We start from the raw sequence: 18,730 nt of genomic DNA, 5'->3' as shown, positions 1-18,730 counted from the left end.
AAAAAAATATTCTGTAGACTGATGAGACAAAAGTTGGACTGTTTGGAAAGTTTGAGTCCCGTTACCTCTGCATATGATTAACACAGCATTTCATAAAAAGAACATCATACCAGCAGCCAAACATGGTGGCTGTAGTGTGGTGATCCTGGGCTGCTTTGCTGCTTCAGGAAGTGGATCACTTACCATAATGATTTCTGATCTCTACCAGAAAACTCTGGGAGATTGTCCAGCCATCAGTTGATGGAGCAGGATAATGATCTGACAGACACCAGCAAGTCCACCTCTCAACAGCTTAAACAAAAGTTTTGGTAGGTTTTTGTGTTAAACTAAGATCCTGTGGCCCAAGCCTTTAGCTGTAAACCCTGGAGACCTTAAATAGGCTGTTCACACTTTAAAAACTGTGGCTAACTTAAAACAATTCATCAAAGGAGAGACAGCGACGTAAAAGACTCATTGCAATTCTCGATTGTAGATCTTGACCATTTATTAGGGCATTGACTTCATTACATTTTTTTCTTAATAAATTAAATCATCATTAGAAAAAAATACATTTTGTATTTTTTTTTGTCTAAAATTAAAAATCTAAGAAATCAGAAGAAGAGTAAATACTTTTTCACAGCACTATAGATATGTAAATGGTTGCTGTGATTGCAGACAAATTGAAATATCTCATTTTCTCCAGCTCTTATAACTCGTATCCTGTGAATAGGTGCTGTGAATTAAGGCTCTCACGCCATTTCCTTGGATACAGCTTCAGCCGCATCAATACCTTCAGACACCCTGGCTCATCTTGTCTGTCCTGTCACCCAGCTGTCTCCAGAACATTTTACAATCCTCACTCTGAATGTGCTCATCCTCTTGAAAGAAGGATTGAATCGCGCTAGTGCATAATTAAAAACACCCTTCTAACTTTATTTTAAAAGTCAGGTCTCAATACTTCTGTAAATGAGAGTTCATATGGAGGCTTGTGTAGTGTTTCTCACCTTGCAAAAGAAATGCTGTCTTTAATTCATTCACTTCGACCGAACAAACTTTCAACGCGTTCTCATTTCCTGAGACAACCTTTTTTTTTAATGTTTCTTTTCACTTGAACATATAAGAAAGAAGAGGTGTTATTGTAGCACCGTAACACTCTCCTATTATTCTCTGCATCACTCTACTATGAGTGTCAGAGAGATTTCTTTTGTTATGGAGGGTGGAGGCTAAAAAAAGACACTTTATTTCATTTATTAAGTAACAACAGCAAAAAAGTGAATTTAAAAAAAAATTGCCCCTCTTTATGCAGTCTAACAATTGTGCTATTAACTCTGATTATGGAGATATTTATAGTGACACCAAAGGACAATGGAGTAAAATAACAAGTGATTGCACAGCATATCACAGAAAGACAGGAGACAAAAGCAGGGTAAGTGTGTTTTTAGGAAAAAGAAAGACTATCTAATTTCTGCTTTTGAATAAAATACTTGATGTAGGGGTATTATTGTGAGAAGTACCTGACTGGTTAACCTTTTACACAATTCCTTAAGATGGATCTTGTTTTCCCATGTATTACATCTCTAACTATTACTTTCTGCATTAGTCTTCATCCTTAACTTGAGTTTCCATCTGTAAATGTGCTTCCAAAACTTAAGAAGCACCTTTTCTGTGTCTTTAAAGGCCCCTAAAGGCACATGATTTCTAACCCTGTGCGAAGGTGTGGATTTGAAACATGTGGGCGGAGTGTCCTTGCAGCCATGTTTGTTTGTTTGTGAAGGTACAAATAATCGTGAGTTACCTGCCTTGAGGGCTGTGATGTTACCTGCACTGACCTTTTACCCCTGCAGGTGACAGGATGTGGATTGGCGGGAGAGCGCGGCGGTGGCTCCATGATTAGACCAGATCAGAACGGCAGGGTGTGGTGTTCCCGATACCACTGTCGCACACATCAAACAGTCGGGCGTCCCCATCAGGTAAGAAGGAACAGCAGGACACAGAGAGAGTGGAGGTGGAGAGTGACTCAAAGCTTCGCTCCTCCGTTTTTCCTGTGTGTGTGTGTGCTATCCCTATCACCTCGCAGCTTGTTTATATCCTTTGCTGTATGTGTGTAGGGGAGTAGGCGTGTAAGCATATGCAGGTGTGTGTGTGTGTGAAAACTCGTGGGAGGTAGGGGTGAAAAATGAATGAGTGTGAATTAATTAACCCTGAGCGCGAGCACTTGCACCAGCAGAAAAATATTTTTACACCCTTTTCACACTAACCTGGATACATGAACTTCTCTCATAAGAGACAGACATTTTTATTAAAGCTGTAATTTATATGGAGTAACTCGTTACTCCAGATAAAAGTGATTCTGTTTTGTGAAACACATTCACAGTGCTGAACCGTGCTTCACGTACACTACATCCCAAAGATGCTCCGTTGAATTGAAATGCGGTAACTGTGAAAGCCATTTGCACACACTGTCATGTTCAAGAAACCAATTTGAGATGATCTGACCTTTGTGACATGATGGGTTATCCTGCTGGAAGCAGCCATCAGAAGATGGATACACTGTGGTCATGAAGGGGAAGGCGTGGTCAGCAACAACAGTCAGGTAGGCTGTTGTTTTTAAACAACGCTGGGATGTTACTAAGGGGCCCAAACTGTGCCAAGAAAATACCCACCACACTATTACATCACCACGAGCCTGAACTGTTGATACAAAACAGAATGATTCATGCTTCATGTTGTTTATACTAAATTCTGACGTTACCATCTAAATGTCATAGTAAATATTCTAAACTCATGAGACCAGGGAACCTTTAGCCACTCTGCTGTTATTCAGTTTTGGTGAGACTGTGTGAATTATAGCTTCAGTTTCCTGTTCTTGGCTCACAAAAGTGTCACTCAGAAGGCCAGCTGCTTCAACGATCGACATGTTCATTCAGAGATGCTGTTCAGCACACCTTGGTTTTAACAAGTTGTTTAATTACCCTTTCCCTCCTATCAGCTTGAAGCCGTCTGACCTTTATCTGACCTCTAACATCAACAAGGCTTTTTCGCCTTTTACTGATCATTCTCTGTAAACTCCAGAGATAGCAGTGAGGTAGAATCCCAGTAAATCAGTAGATCAGTTTCTAAAATACTCAGACAAACATGCCACAATCAGAATCGCTTAAAATCACTTTTTTTCCCGTTCTGATGCTCAGTTTAAACTTCAGCAGCTCACCTTGATCATGTCTGCAAAATTAAGACTGCAGGCGAAAGCGCATCAAATCCGATTTTTTTGACCCTATGCGACTCATATCCGATCATGGTATGACAGTGTGAACAGTACAAATCCGATATTTTCAAATCTGATCTGGGTCACTTTCGTATGTGGTACTGAATCCGATACATATCTGATGTTTTAGAAAGCAACTGCTGTTTGAACGGTCAAGTCGCATTAAATCCGTCTTTTACGTCACTGACACAAGACAGACGCCAATTATCAGCGCCGGAGAAGACATCATGAACGCTTCCTGGCCATCCGGTGAAACTGCTGGGAAGACAACGTTGGAGAAACGTTAACATTTTATTTTTACTGCATAATCTGCAGATTCTGACAGAAATCTGCAACTATCCTTTGAAGCTCCGCTCCTTTCTAAAACAGCAATAAGGATCATTATTAGGTTATCTACATTATTATGTAAATAACAAAAAAACTTAAAGCAAAAATTGGGAAACGTGAAGTCCGAAGTCTTTATATTAAGGGCCATCAGTCAAACAATACTGTTTGCTCTGGGTCTAAACAGAGCCCGTTGTGTGTGACATCTTCTTTTGCACATGCGGGCCGCTTTGAGCGTTCACACTAGAGCTCGTTTGCTGTCGCATTTTATTTGTAGTGTGAACGAGCAGACAAAAAAATCTGATTTGATCGAAAAATCGGAATTGAGCATTAAGACCTGCAGTGTGAACGTCATTTAAACTAAGAGTTCTATAGCAGTAAATGTGTGAAGTCAAAGAGGTTTTAGCTTGTTAATCAGAGATAAATGGCTAACAGCACTTGCCAAGATGGCTGCAGAGCGGCAATATTTCTGTGTCCACTTCGACTTTGGTGTAACATCAGGAAAGTGGGAGGACTACTCCTAGAATGAAAGGAGATACTGTAATACCACTGGCAGGCACAATTAATTAGCAGAAACCCAACTGAGATGAAGCTGAATCCGTGACAGATTGTCCACCTTTTCCTTGACAGCTTCTCTCTCCCTCTCAAAAAAAAAAAAGTCTTAGATGAGAATTAAACAAAGCGTTCCAGGAAGTGTTAGTTAGACAGTTGGTGTTGACTTTGTCAGGACAAATGGATGAATTGATATCACAGGAGGTGTTAAAAGAGTTTATCTTTCTTATCGTGTGAAGTCTGAATATTTGAGCTACACTGTTTCTGAAGTGGAATTTAAAACTCAAATCCTGCTTTCAGTTTCTTCCATATTTTGGTGAGTCATGTTGCTAGGCTGACCTAAGTCCATTTTATATTTGAATCAACATCCTAATGAAAGTTTCCAACGTTCATTTTGCATGCACCATAATTCCAGTCTTCCCTCAAGCAATGAGGCAGCATGTTTTCTCTCTATTGTTCCCTTTGTTTCTTTTGATTACCGGATGGCAAACAATCTGCCTTTTTTATATACGACACTAATCGTGTTGAGAGTGAAAGCAATGAGAATAAAATATTAGTGAGAATATGAGAGGGAGGCATTTTTATTCACACATGCAAATCCTGGTTCATTAAGTGTGAAGGGTGAGGTGAAGAGAATTTCATTTTCAGACATTCAGAGCCCATCAGGAGTTTTCCTCTGCATGTGAGTATGTGGGTGTGTCCCCGAGTGAGACTCAGCATCTTCTTGCCAGCAGAGTGTCGTGCCAGAGCTCATCTGTTACACCAGAAATGTGAGACAGTCACAGGAACATCTGGTCACACTGTCAAGTCGTGAAATTTTAAGCCGCCGGTCTCTGCTTGGATCACCATGGGCTCCGTCTGTGCCAGACAATGAGAGCTGTCACAAAGTGTTTGCTTTAACAGGCTGAAATAAATGACTTAATGCTCTGTCCAACTCTGAATAAAGAATTAACATTTGTCTGAGCTGCACGGTGCGGGGAGGTAAAGGAAGACGTCATTTGGGAGGAGCTTAACACAAATCACGCTGCCCTCTTAGTCACAGTTCACACAGTGTTTACAGAAAGGCTCGGCCAAGCTACTCCCAGGTGAGAAACGACTGATTCTCTATTACAGAGAACAAAAAAATGAACATTTATAGAGAAGAGAGTTTGGTACTGTGGCTCTGATTAAATGTCTCTGAAAAAGTGGATGAAGATAACAAAAAAATTAAAATTGAGAGTGCATTATCTTTTGCCAGATTCCTGTCCTCATTTAATAATCCAACTAAATGTCTCAAGCCGTGTTTTGGAAAGGGATAAAGATACAGCATAAAAACAGTCTGGGGACAAAGAGACACAGAGCTGCCTCACTAAAGGCTAAATTCATCCAAATTCCTGGAAAAGGCATACTCTCTTACCCACTCTCCATTGAATCTAATGGCACAGGTAATTTTTGTTTTATTTTTACAACAACAAATCAGTGCACCTTGTTTTTATTCAACTTATGCTTTATATTTGTCGAAATTTTGGCTACATAACACAAAGAAGCTTGAACACTGACATGCTAAAGATTTGACTTTATTATGCCGGAAGGAAGATATGACAGAGATGAGAAGCAGTTTATACAGGGAGGTACCACAGACGCTATAAAGGTAACTATGTACTCTAAGAATATCAGGATTATTAATCAATGTGTATGTGATCCCTCTGTAATTCTTGGTTGCTGGAGGTTACTGACAGTTGCGTGGGGAAGTTGGTCACAAAGAGATGAAAACCTCTTTGTGATGGCTTTGGTCATCACAGAGAGGTTGCCCATAGTTTGCACAGAAGACAATGGCAAACATTCTCTGTCTTCGAATTCATGTTGCGCTTTTTTCAAGTTTTACTAGCTAGTAGTTTGCGAGTGTTTGCTTACGAGTTGGTTTTGTCCCTGCAAACTATGGGAACTGTGGAAATATGTTAGTGACCAAAGCACAAACCACAAGCGTTTTGGTGCAGCCCTTTTTGGGACCAGCTTTAGCTAGTGACATTCAGCAACCACCTGCTAACCAGTCAGGGAGTCCAAATTTTTAAATAATGACCAGAGGTTGCCAAGGAATCACTGACTGTCTCCAGTTCTGTGTGACTGTGGTCTTACTCTGTTTATCTTCACTCCTCTTCGGTAGAAGTGGCTGAATGTTGAAGAACAATAAAAAAAGATTTTTAAAAATGAACAATCACGTCAACTTTATTGATATCTACAGAATGGACACACGATGTAGGAGAAAACAGGAAAAGGATAGGAACCACCACTCTCTTATACAGTCAATAATTTCTTCCCCATACTCAAGATAATGTGTGGGGAAACAGGACCAGGCGTCTAGCACATGTGGCAGGAAGTGCTAACATGGTAAGAAGGATTGAGTAGGCAGATTAAATTATCTCACACATGCTCAATGGATCCTTTCAGCTCCTTAGTACAGAAATCTACATAAAAGCCTTAATGTTGAATTTGTCCTGTTATTAGATTTGTGTTCTCACTTACACCACAGCCAGGCATGAAAGTTGGTTCAAGGCTGCAGTGAATGTTTTTGAAAACACCTTGTGTTACTAAAGAGCAAGAATCAAAAGTCAAAGCCATCAGCAGCACCAGTCACCGGGACATGTGTGAAGCAGCTCATCTGCATTTGAAGAATGCCCGTTAAGCTCCAATCGCATGCGACCAGCTGAGGCCCTGACTTTATCTGACGGGTGAGTGGACGAGACGTGACGAAGTGGGAGCTCAGACACAATCGCTGCCCTGTGATGTGCGGTGTGCCCTCTCCCTGTTCTCATTATCCTCTCTCTGGGTGTTAAGGAGGAGTGGAGATGGGAGGGAGGAGGGTTGTGGCGGTGGAGACTGGTTGGCTGGCCCAACATCCCCCGTGGACAGGGAACAGATGGGACCTGACTCCCTCCACACAAATCACTGCCAAGAAAGCTTCGGCCTGCTCCAGTGACCGTTTCAAAATGACGACAACTGTTTACTCAAACAAGGGGAGAGTCCAGGGTTGAGGGAATGAGGGAAAAATAGAGAGATTACAGTCCAATACAGGAGAAATAAACTCAAAGTTGGCATTATCCAAGGAGTATTACCCAATTTGGCATTTAGGCTTGAACTGAAATTTGTTTTTGCACTGTTTGTGAAAGGGAGTAAAATGTCATGTTAAGGAAATAGGAGCTTGTTGGTAGATTTTTAGTGACCATGGCTGGCATTTGAGAGCTGTTAAGATGCACTGCCATCTTCTGCGGTGCACTATTGTGAGGAAAAAATAAACATATAAATGTGTCCACAAATACATCTTGCTGTGAAGTTACTGTTAAATTATATCAACCATGTGTCATTAATTAAGCATCATTAATGTAGGCTTTTGTAGCCCTTGGTTACTAATGATTCATTGTCTTTCTCAAGGCAGAAATTTGCAGAGACAAGGAGTTGCCCAGGATATGAACCTTGAACAATACCATGGTTCAGTGTAATTAGTACAACAGTAATAAAGCAATAGGAAACGTATATTGGGCAATTTCATTTGCCAGCCACTGTCCCAGTTGGGCCACTAATAGTCTTTCTACTAAAAAAACAGCCTCAAATTCACCTGTGATACAAACAGGCTGAGGTGAGCCCCGAGTCCCTATTTTTTTTTTCCAGCCAGCCTTTTCACCTTGTAGTCTAAACGTTTTACACTAAAGGAAGAATGTGAGCCTACTAAGAGAGAGGAAACCCAAAAACGAGGCAATAAAAAGGATGTAAGGTTCATCAAATAGATGTTTGAACACCGTAAAATGTAGAAAGGACAACACATGTTAGTGCGAAGTACAGTTTGACTGATATATCAGCCAATATTTGCTATTTATCGATATATCGGTATTGGCAAAAACACTTCATTTAAATGAAAAAAGTGAAGATTATAGGTGTTGTATGATGTTGCATAGTTTGTCCACCAGAGGGCACTGTGCAACCTTCCTGCTGGCAACATGTAGTTGGAATGCCACAAACACAACATCCAGCTGATGAGAGCACAGTCAAGCAAACTGGAAACAAGTGATCTGCAACTTTTTGTGACAACAATAGAAGTTTGTTTTTGTTATCTTAGTAAGGACTTATAAATAACTACACATAACTAATGTTTGCTTTGTTTGGCGGAAAGAAAAAATATTGGCTCATATATCGGCTTTTTAAAAATCACCAAATATCGGTATTGGTCTTAAAAATCCCATATCAGTTGGGCTCTAATGCAGAGTATTACAAGATTCACCCAAGCAGTTTTTTGTCTTTTTGAACAAGAACATTGACAGAATTGGTGATAATTATGGAGCTGTTGTGGTTATGATTTATGGTCAAGCTGCACCTCTCTTCTGTTTGACATGAGAGATAACATTTTCTAGAAATGACAACTCATTATACTCATTACTGAATTACCTTTGAAGGTTAGAATACAATAAGAGCCCTTCAGCCACAGTAAAAACAGGCAAAATCAAAAGCTTCACCTTTATCAGATTCTTACAGGTAGCTGCAGTTTCTGTTTCTCTGTAGCAATGATACCTGCTACATGCAGGCATGTGCCTGAAAAGTGGACAGGATGTAATCCTGATGGATTTGAAAGCTTATTGGAGGATTCATCGCACTGCATTTGTGTCCAGTATTTGGCTACTCAAAGCAAAGGAGTTTTGCTACACAACCTATTTAGACATGCTTGTGTGCAGTCCTCTAAAAACACCAACAGCACGTAACGCGATGTTGATGACAATGTGTGTAAGTTGAACAGTGATTGGTTGAAATGTGGGACTGAAGAGGAAAAGGAGTGACAGGAGTGTTCACATAAAGTTAGAGGTGAAATACAAATACAAATGAATACTCCTCTTGAATGTTTAGCTTTACAGGTGATTCTTTCCCCACAAATGTGTTTTAATATTGTTGTCCTATATAACCCACCATCACATAGTGTCTCATTTTATGATCAGTTACAAGATGCAGTAAAAGAATTGAATTGTTGTAGAGAAACAATATTTTATGGTGACTTTAACATCAACTGGCTGGATAAAACTAATAACCAAAAATTAAAAATTATTATGTCAAAATTTCAATTTAAGCAAATAATTAAAGGACCCACAAGAGTCACCAAAAATAGTAGAACTCTAATTGATATGGTATTCACTAACAAAATAGATCGGATAACAAAAACATATAATTTATTAACTGGTCTGTCTGATCATAATATGATTTTAACTGTTAGGAAATTGACTAAAAAATGATTGCAGTATTATAGTACAAATAGCCCTGACCACGTAAAGACATTTATTCCCAAGTCTGAAATTGTAAAGTTTGAACAGGAGCTTGCAAATTGCAACTGGGATCATCTTATAAAAATAGATGATTTGGAGTTGTGTTGCAATTCCATGACTAGCTCTTTGACTGAAGTAATATCTAAATATACCAAAAGTATCAAATCTAAGCAAAGGAAGCGAAATCTACCATGGTTAAATAGTGAAATACATAAACTTATGAAAAAAAGAGATTTGGCTTTAAAAACAGCCTTGACTACTAAAGGTAATACGGATTATATGATCTATAAAGGCTTAAGAAATAAAGTAGTCATGGAATTGCATAAAGCTAAGGCTTTATATTACACTCACATTTTGGAAAATGCTAAAGGTCATAATGTCTCCCTCTGGAAGCATTTAAACAATTTAATTAACAGATCATCTAGCAGGAAGGAAATTGAGCAAGTCAATATAAATGGCACAATTATTATCGACAAGGGTTCCATGGCATATGAATTTAACAAATATTTTATACAATCTATAGAAGAACTAATGCAAAATTTCAGCTCTCCAGTTGTAACTATTAAAAATAGCCCTATCGATTCATCAGACTCATTTTTTATTCAAGAGGTTAATAAAGCAGAGATCACAGAGGTTATTAAGAAATTATCAGATTATAGGGCAAAGGATACTTATGGCTTGGATACTTGTTTTAATAAAAAATAGAGAGTTTTATTGACAAAACCATTAACACATCTTATAAATGTATCGATAAGAAATAGGACGTTCCCAAATGACTGGAAAAGGGCTGTAGTTACTCCAGTCTTTAAAGGAGGCGAGCGTGATTTGATATGTAATTATTGTCCAATTTCCTCCCTGTTCTTTCGAAGGTGCTTGAGAAGGTTGTGGCAGCACAGTTAATTGATTATTTAGAGACTAATCAACTGCTTCATCCAGTGCAGTTTGGTTTCTGACCAAAATTTTCCACAGAAATGGCAAATTGCTATTTTGTTGAAAATATTAAGTGTAATCTGGATAATGGTAATGTTGTGGGTGCAGTGTTCCTTGACCTAAAAAAAGGCTTTTGACACTGTCAGCCATGACATACTTCTTTCCAAGTTGATAAAATTTGACTTTTCAAAGCAAGCAGTTGATTGGTTTGAGTCTTATCTTCACAAAAGAGAGCATTGTGTGAGGGTTAATAAAGACAAGTCGTCTATGTTGGAAAACAGAATCGGTATTCCCCAAGGATCTGTTCTTGGCCCATTGCTATTTAGTTTGTTTATAAATGATTTGCCTGCCAGTTGTCCAAAAGCTAACTGCCAACTTTATGCAGATGATGCAGTTCATCATCTAAATGATGTCCAAAAATGGCTGGAACAAAATTATCTTGTATTGAACTTAAAAAAAAAAACTGTTTCTATGTGTTTTTCGATTAGGAAACGAAGTTCATCTGATAATTTAAAAATCAACCTAGGGAATGAAGAAATAAAGGAGGTCAAAGATTTTAAGTTTTTAGGAATAATCTTAGATCCACATCTTAAATTTGACAAGCATGTAAAGAAGATCTCTAAGACGGTCAAGGCTAATCTGAATTGTTTTAAGTTAATTCGGCACTATATACCCACTTCAGCAGCTCAGTTATTTATGCATTCTATGATATTTTCTCATTTTTCATATTGTATGACAGTTTGGACCCAAGCAGCACCATCTACAATTCAGCCTGTGGTATCCTTACATAATCAATCTTTAAAAATAATGGATAAAAAATCTGTTCGGTGGCATCACTGTCACGTTTTAAAGAAATATAATCTACTTAGTTTAAAGAGTTTTTATCATCTGTGTTTTCTTAAATTAGTTTTTAAATGTATAAATAGGATGGCCCCAGAGTGTCTCAATAGATACATCCAGAGACAAGATAGTATTCGTATTACTAGGAGTAAGGTGAACGGCAACTGCAAGATATTATATCGCAGATCTACATTCGGTCAGTCAGCTTTTTCTATAAAGGCTTGCCATCTGTGGAACACACTTCCAACCGATATCAAATTGATTACAGACATTAGATCTTTTACACTGAAGGTTAAAGTGTGGTTAAAGGGAAATCAAAGATGTAGTCATTTTAACTAATGATTTTAATTTTATTTAAAATTATTGTCGAGTAACTGTAATTGTATTTATGATGTAATTTGGTTTTATGAAAATGTATGTTTTATTGTAAAATGTATCTATTTAGATTGTAAGCCCAACAAGGGACAATTGTTGAAAATTAGCAGTAGCTATAAACCTATGTGCGGCACATCAGTTTCATGTCTTGCAATTGAACTATGTTAAACTGCACTGTCCCTTTTAAATAAATAAATTCAAATTCAAAAAAAGATAAAAAAAAAAACCACCATTAAGAGCACAGATAGTGGCTGCAGTGGACAATTTTCATTAATTTTACCGCTTGGTTTCACTTCAGTTCCTTGTATGCTGTAGCTTTAGGTTTTGCAGATGGCTCAACAACAACAGCAAGTGTTGTTCCACATATTTTTGACAATGCCTGATGGTGACAGTAAGTGGCCTCAAAATGTAGACGATGGTCTGCAGGCTCCACATTGGACCAATGCACAACCATGTGGGTCCCTTAATCATTCTGCCGATATAGATACATTTGAAAAGTTATTAATTAATTAAATAAAAATCTACTCATACAGTATGCTACATTATTACTATCCAGCATATATAAAATAAACAAAATTTGATTTTTTAAAACAAGATTCCAGTAAATTGGTGGCTTAGTAGCCTGTAGGGAATAATATTATGCTGGACACAAGCACACAATGAGTAACCATCTGTGTCTGTGCATCATTAAGTCATATGAGAGGACAAACTGTGCTCTTAATTCCAGTAGCAAGGAAACTTCAGCACTGATTCTATCTGTTACTTTTTGTTAGTGGATTTTTTTTTAACACCTACTTTACACTATGTTGTTTCCCTCCCACATCCTTCAACGGTGTACGTTCTAGTTAGTGTTTCCATCTCTGTTGTGGGTCCAGATGTTGATTCAAATCACAAATAGTTCACACAAAGCATTGCAGTGAGCACTTTCTTCACAGGTGAGACTAAACAACAGCTAACAATGCCAGTCAGCTGTCGGATGGACCTGAAGTGATATTAGAGCCATTTCACAGCCTACCCACGCAGATACTGGATAACTCAATACCAGTATAAATTATATAAAAAAAGACTGCTTCCCAATGATTTTTGTTTCAGCTCTGCAGAGAAGACAAAAGCACAAAGTGATAAAAAATTTCTGTTGCAATTAACAGAGGAGAAGCAATGGCCCACGCCCTTCCCTAATGAAATAACTGAGAAAATGAATCATTAAGATTGTCATTCAACCCACTGATTGTGCATCTCCCATCCACCCACACCTGTCACAGGCCTGGGGTACCTGGGTAATGTAGTCATCCACTTGGGACATAATTAGAGAGCTGCCACCTGTACTTCCTTTTCTTTCTCCTCCTCCAGAAGTAGACAAGCTTCATTAGAGAGACCACAGCTTATCTGTGTGTGGGGAGAAATGTAAATTAATCTACAGTGGGAACCTGACACTAATTAGTATTTTGGGCCAAAATGCTCTAAAGGTCCACAGAAACAATAGCACTGAATGACTGAATACATTTTAATTGTGCTTGTTGAGTGCAAAAAGCAAAAACACATCAAGACAGAGCAACTGGATTTTAATGAACATCTATTAACAGGACAAAACTGCCAGAGCAGTGAAACCCCTAAATCTCCTGAGGGCAGCAAATCTCACACCAGTGTAGTCCATAAATAAAACATCAACTGTGCACATAAATAATATACATACAGTAGGCTTTTCTCTGTTTGTTTGGGTTCATGTGGGTGTACCTCTGTCATTCACTGTGTCCAAATATCTGTTGACACAGTCAGATTGTGGGGATCTCAATTTTGGATTGTAAACAAATAATATGTATATAACTGCATTTCAACATGAATAATTCAATTAATTGAAATTGAATCATTAATTAAATTCAGTTTTAATTTATTATACAGCACCAAAGCACAACAACCGCTGTCTGAGGGCATTTTATATCGTAGGTTTAAGACCTTACAATATTACAGAGAAACGCTAAAAATCAGATGACCTCCTATAAGCTAGAACTTGGTGACAGCGGGAAGGAAAAACTCAGTTTTATGAGGAGGAAACCTTTAGCAGGCTCAGGGATGGGCAGCCAGAGTTTAAAATGATGAGGGTTATGCCAGTCTGTTGCCAGACATTCCCAGTTCATCTAAATTGTATCCGTTCTGAGAGAAAACAAAAGCCATGTATTATATTTCATGATGTGTTTCCTGTTAGGTTCTTATGAAGCGTGTCATGGCACATGGCTGCCCCTCTCTGAGCCTGGTTCTGAGAGGTCTCTTCCTGTTGAAAGGAAGTTCTTCCTTCCTACTTTTATCAAGTGCTGCTAGAGTAAAAGGTGATTGCCTGATCTTTGGGGTTTTCATCACATTACATGACAGCTGTTGTTGTGAACTGGAGCTATATGGATAAAACTGAAATGAAATAAATTCACACCTCCATGAGGGGTTTAAGTCCTTTGATGCACCCTGGTGGTAATTTATTTAGGATGTCCACTTATGATCAGATCAACCAAAATGCTAATGAAATATGGATCCTCTGAATTTAAGTTTAAACTTCCCATAGTGCAATGTACATGTGACTCATCACAAGTTGAGAAATGCATGATTTAAAGTCTGCATGAGGCGCAGTGCTCCTCCTCGCGGGTGAAGTTGCTTTCTACGTCACAGCTCCACAACTGTTTTCCACTGAGGAATTTTCCATCACAAGCGCAAGCTGCTGATCTGCTTCTTTAAACCCGTCATGGAAAAAAAGAAAGTTCTTTACAAAAGATTTCAAATGTTGCAGGTTGAGTGCCCGGTTTAAAAATATACAGTAACCAAACACCGTAGTAGGATATTGGCCACAATCAGAGACATCAATGGCGTCATGACAGCTCTAAGTTTAGCTCCGGCGAGAAGCCACAAATCACCTCCTATGCTGTCAGAATATTTTATCAGAGATGAAAAAGGCTGAAGAGTGATGATTCCTTTCATGAGAGCTGCTAAATTACGGTGTAATCGGTGCATTGTGGTACAGTCTATAGACAAGATGTTTAATAAACAAACTCCACAACAATACAGTGTTGATAGACGATACAAATGTCTCAGGGCTTCCTGGATTTGTTGTCTATATTACACAGCCAAGACAAATCTGGTAACTGTTTGTTTATTCATCAACCAGTAAACCAGCAGTGATGGAACAGATGCTGCAAACATGCACACAGAGATGGAGACAGACTTTGCTCTGTCTGTTTGGTATCTCCTGCGAGAAACAGAGATCATGTTGTAGCTTACTGTTGTCCTGAGAGCAGAAATGGAGAAACAGTGAGAGTATTACTGAAAAATAATTAAAGAGCAAAAGGAAATGGCATCTCATAATTAATTTAATAACCACAGAGTAGAAGCACTGCCCATCATATAGTGCATATGGACTGCATCTCTCCATTGTCTGACCCGCAGCAACATAAAGCCAGCTGCATGCTGGTTTGAATTAGCTGTGCAGAGTTACTGTACTGCGGCACGAGAATATCAACAGTAAGTTAATCGATCTAAAAAAAGGGATTATTTCAACTTCCGGTGAAACTTCAGTCCCTAAACATTAACCCAAAAAATAATATTTACCTTGACAACCCATCAGTCAAATGAAAAGTTCAGTTCATACAAATTAATAACAGTAATATTAACATAATACGGTTTCTGTGTAGATTAGAATATAAAAATAATCATTAAAGATCCATCCATCCATTTTCTTCCACTTACCCAATTCAGGGTAGCTGGGTGCTGGAATCTATCCAAGCTGTGATAAGGCCAGATGGACAGGTTACCAGTCCATCACAGAGCTCTGTCATTCAAACCTAGGACCAAATTACAATCAACAATTTAAGTTAATGTGTATGTCTTTGGACTGGGGAGGAAACTTGAGAGAAATCGCATGCAAACCACACAGAAAGGTCTCAACAAATCAGGAGGTTTTGAACCCAGAGCAATCTCACTGTGAGGCAAAGGTACGATCCGTCCACCACTGTGTGTGAGGCTGAGACTGGGACTGTGGTCCTGCTGCCTTAGATGAATTCATGCCACACTTTTTTTTTTCCATTGACACAAATATTTACACAAGTTCAACAAATATCAAACTGTGGCACTGGTATTTTGGTTGGGTTAGGGCTAGCTGACAAACTGTGATGGGACAAAGGATAGCTAGGAAACAGAGTTGCTAGGCAACAATTAATCAGCATGCCACATTAAAGGAATAAAAATAAACATCTTTAGTTCATAAAAGAGGGAAGACTGTGAAAACTTGTCTTAAATTTAATCAGCGATACTTAGTCTGCATATGACAAGAATAATCTATGCACATTCTTGGATACATTTATATTACAGACTTCGAGATATTTAATACCACGAGATCACTGGCAGAGTATGAGGGAGGCGTCTGCTCTGGGTGACACAAACAAATCAAACTGCAAGAACAACCAGAGCAGGAGTGAGCGCTTGGTTAATTAACACTCTAAATTTAGCTTCGGCTCACACAATGCAGTTGTCAGCAACATTATGAATGCTCAAATGATGTGAATGAACTGCAAACTCAATGAAGACGTGAACAAAAAAGAAAGCGTGCTTGATAAAGTGTCCCCAAAATACTGCGTGTTCCACAAAATGGCCTCAAGAGTTGATTTATGGTGCGTTAGGATAGTTTCCATCTTTTGTACACACGCGAGCAGCTGTCTCTTTCTTGTTGTGGCATCTGGAGGTTGAGGAGGGGGCACGGAGAAAAACAGAGGCAGCAGGGCGGCTGAGCCACTACAAAGAGAGCTAAAGATGTAGGAGGGGAACAGGAGGTTTAGCCGAGGTTAAACAAATGTGTGAAGTAAGATGAGTTACATCAAGATGTCCACGTTATTTTTCCAATGGCAAAGAGACAATCCCAGTGAGTCTGCCAAAAAGTTGTGACAGAGTGTGAAACAGGGTGACATCTCAAGAGGCACACACTAATGATTTTTTTGTGCTTGTGTAAAGATTTATATCCACGACGAGAGTGAACACACACACGCACTGTCCTTAATCTCCTGTACACTAGGACGCTGTCTGTATTTCAATTAGTGATGGGTCGTTCGCGAACGAAATGGCTCTTAGAGCCGACTCTTAGACGTGAACGACGCAAGCCGGCTCCTTATCGCGAGCCGTCACGTGTTTTTTTTTTTCTTTCTCTCAGCCTCTCTCTCGCACTTTTTTTCTGCTTCACTCCGCATGCGAGCCTTGTGCTTTACGCTGGGCAGAGGGGGGAGGGGCGGTAGTTACTAGTGATGGGTCGTTCGCGAACGAAATGGCTGTTAGATCCGATTCTTTGAAGTGAACGACGCGAGCCGGCTCCTTATTGGGAGCCGTGAGGTTTTTTTTCTTTCTCTCACCCTCTCTCTTGCCCTTTTCCCCGCTAAACTCCGCATGCGCGGCCTGTACTTTGCGCTGGGCAGAGGGGGGAGGGGCGTTAGTTACACTCGCAGTAGCACAGGAACAGAGCCAGAGAGAAAGAGAGCGAGGGACAACAACCTCACATTAGAAAGGTATAGTAATCATCCACTATTTTCAGTTGCAGATGATAAAGGATTCAGAAATCATGCAGGCCCATATGACAGAGAATGTGCATCTTCTTTTTGTTTTAATATTTTAATTTATATTTAATTGTGTTGTGGTTTGCAGTGTTTTGTGTTGTTTCACGTTAAATTTGTTTAAAAGGAAAAAGCTGGAAATTTAAATAGTTAAAAGTTTAAAATGTAAATAGTTGTTTTTTGTATTATATGATTTATTTATTACATTTTATGTGGAGTGAATAAATCAAGTATATTTATGGTGGCCCTTAGAGACAAAGCACGTAAAAACTCCAAAACACGTACAAACTCCTAAGCATGTACAAACTCCAAAACGCGTAAAAACTCCAAAACACGTAAAAACTCAGAAGCACGTACAAACTCCAAAACACGTACAAAAGACAACAGAAGTGCTCCAGGATGCTAGGGCGCAGTGTTGAGCTTTTGTTACCTAGTGGCTACACAAGCCAGGAAGTATCAACAACCGGATTTGGTGTGTGGTAGTAACAGGTAAATGAACTTTTTTTTAAAAATTATTTGAATAAATATGAGTGCTTGTCTATAAATACACAAACAATACACACATGCTTTCAATTGTGTAATTTAAGTGATCTGGGTAGCTCTGTTTTGGAAGTTCAGTAAACGCTAGAAATGTGTTTTGGAGTTTGTACGTGCTTTTTGGAGTTTGTATATGCTTTAGAGTTTGTACGTGCTTTGTCTCTAGGGGCCATATATAAACATATATAAATAAAACCACTTTTTTTACATTAGTAATTCATTTTCTGCATAATTTTATATTATTGTTAATGATTAAATAATTAAAGCAACAAAACAACCTGAAGAGCCGGTTCGGAGCCAAAAGAGCCGGCTCTTTTTAGTGAGCCGACCCGAAAGAGCCGGATCTCTAAAAAGAGCCGGAAATCCCATCACTAATTTCAATGCTGTTTATTCAACAAACTGTCAGTGGATGACTTCTTGTTGGCATTCTGCATAACTGCATATCATTCCTTTAGTTCCAGGTTGTCTAAAGCTATATTTCCATATCCTTTTTGTTTTGTTCCTCTCATAACTATTACCAAGATGACAACTAAGCCCAGCAATATATTGAGCCATGAAATATCGCCAAGCATGCCTGCAATTCTATTGAGCTTAAAATGTTTTGGAGTCAAGCAAAGAGATCTTGAACATGATTCAAATGGATCTCCTCTGAAACTCAGTAACTCAGTTTGAAGTGTGTCCACGGGGTGTTACCACGTGAGGGAATGTCCCACTTCCCAGCACTGAGAGTGCAGGATGGATGATTGACAGGCCCGCTCCCCACACTGTGCAAACACCTGATTGGACAAACCCCTTACATGGGTTTTTTGCAAAATGTTGGAAATAAGAAATGAAGCCAGCACAGTTAACGACAGCAGCTAGCTGCAAAGTTGTTTCTAAAGTAGTTGAGCTAGATCCTCCTGATTTTTTTAGGCCCCATGTTCAAATCCACTTTCTAGCTGGAGCATGTGTGGAGTTTGCACGTTCTCCCTGTGTCTGTGGGACTTCCTTCTAAGTATTCCACCTTCCTCCCACAATCCAAAGACATGTAGTTAGTGGCCTTAGGTTAACTGCTGATGCTAAACTGCTCATAGGTGTGA

This window comes from Neolamprologus brichardi, chromosome 9 (genome assembly GCF_056152115.1).
Source record: "Neolamprologus brichardi isolate AB-2024 chromosome 9, ASM5615211v1, whole genome shotgun sequence".
Taxonomy (NCBI): Eukaryota; Metazoa; Chordata; class Actinopteri; order Cichliformes; family Cichlidae; genus Neolamprologus; species Neolamprologus brichardi.
Note: the sequence above shows the minus strand (reverse complement) of the source record.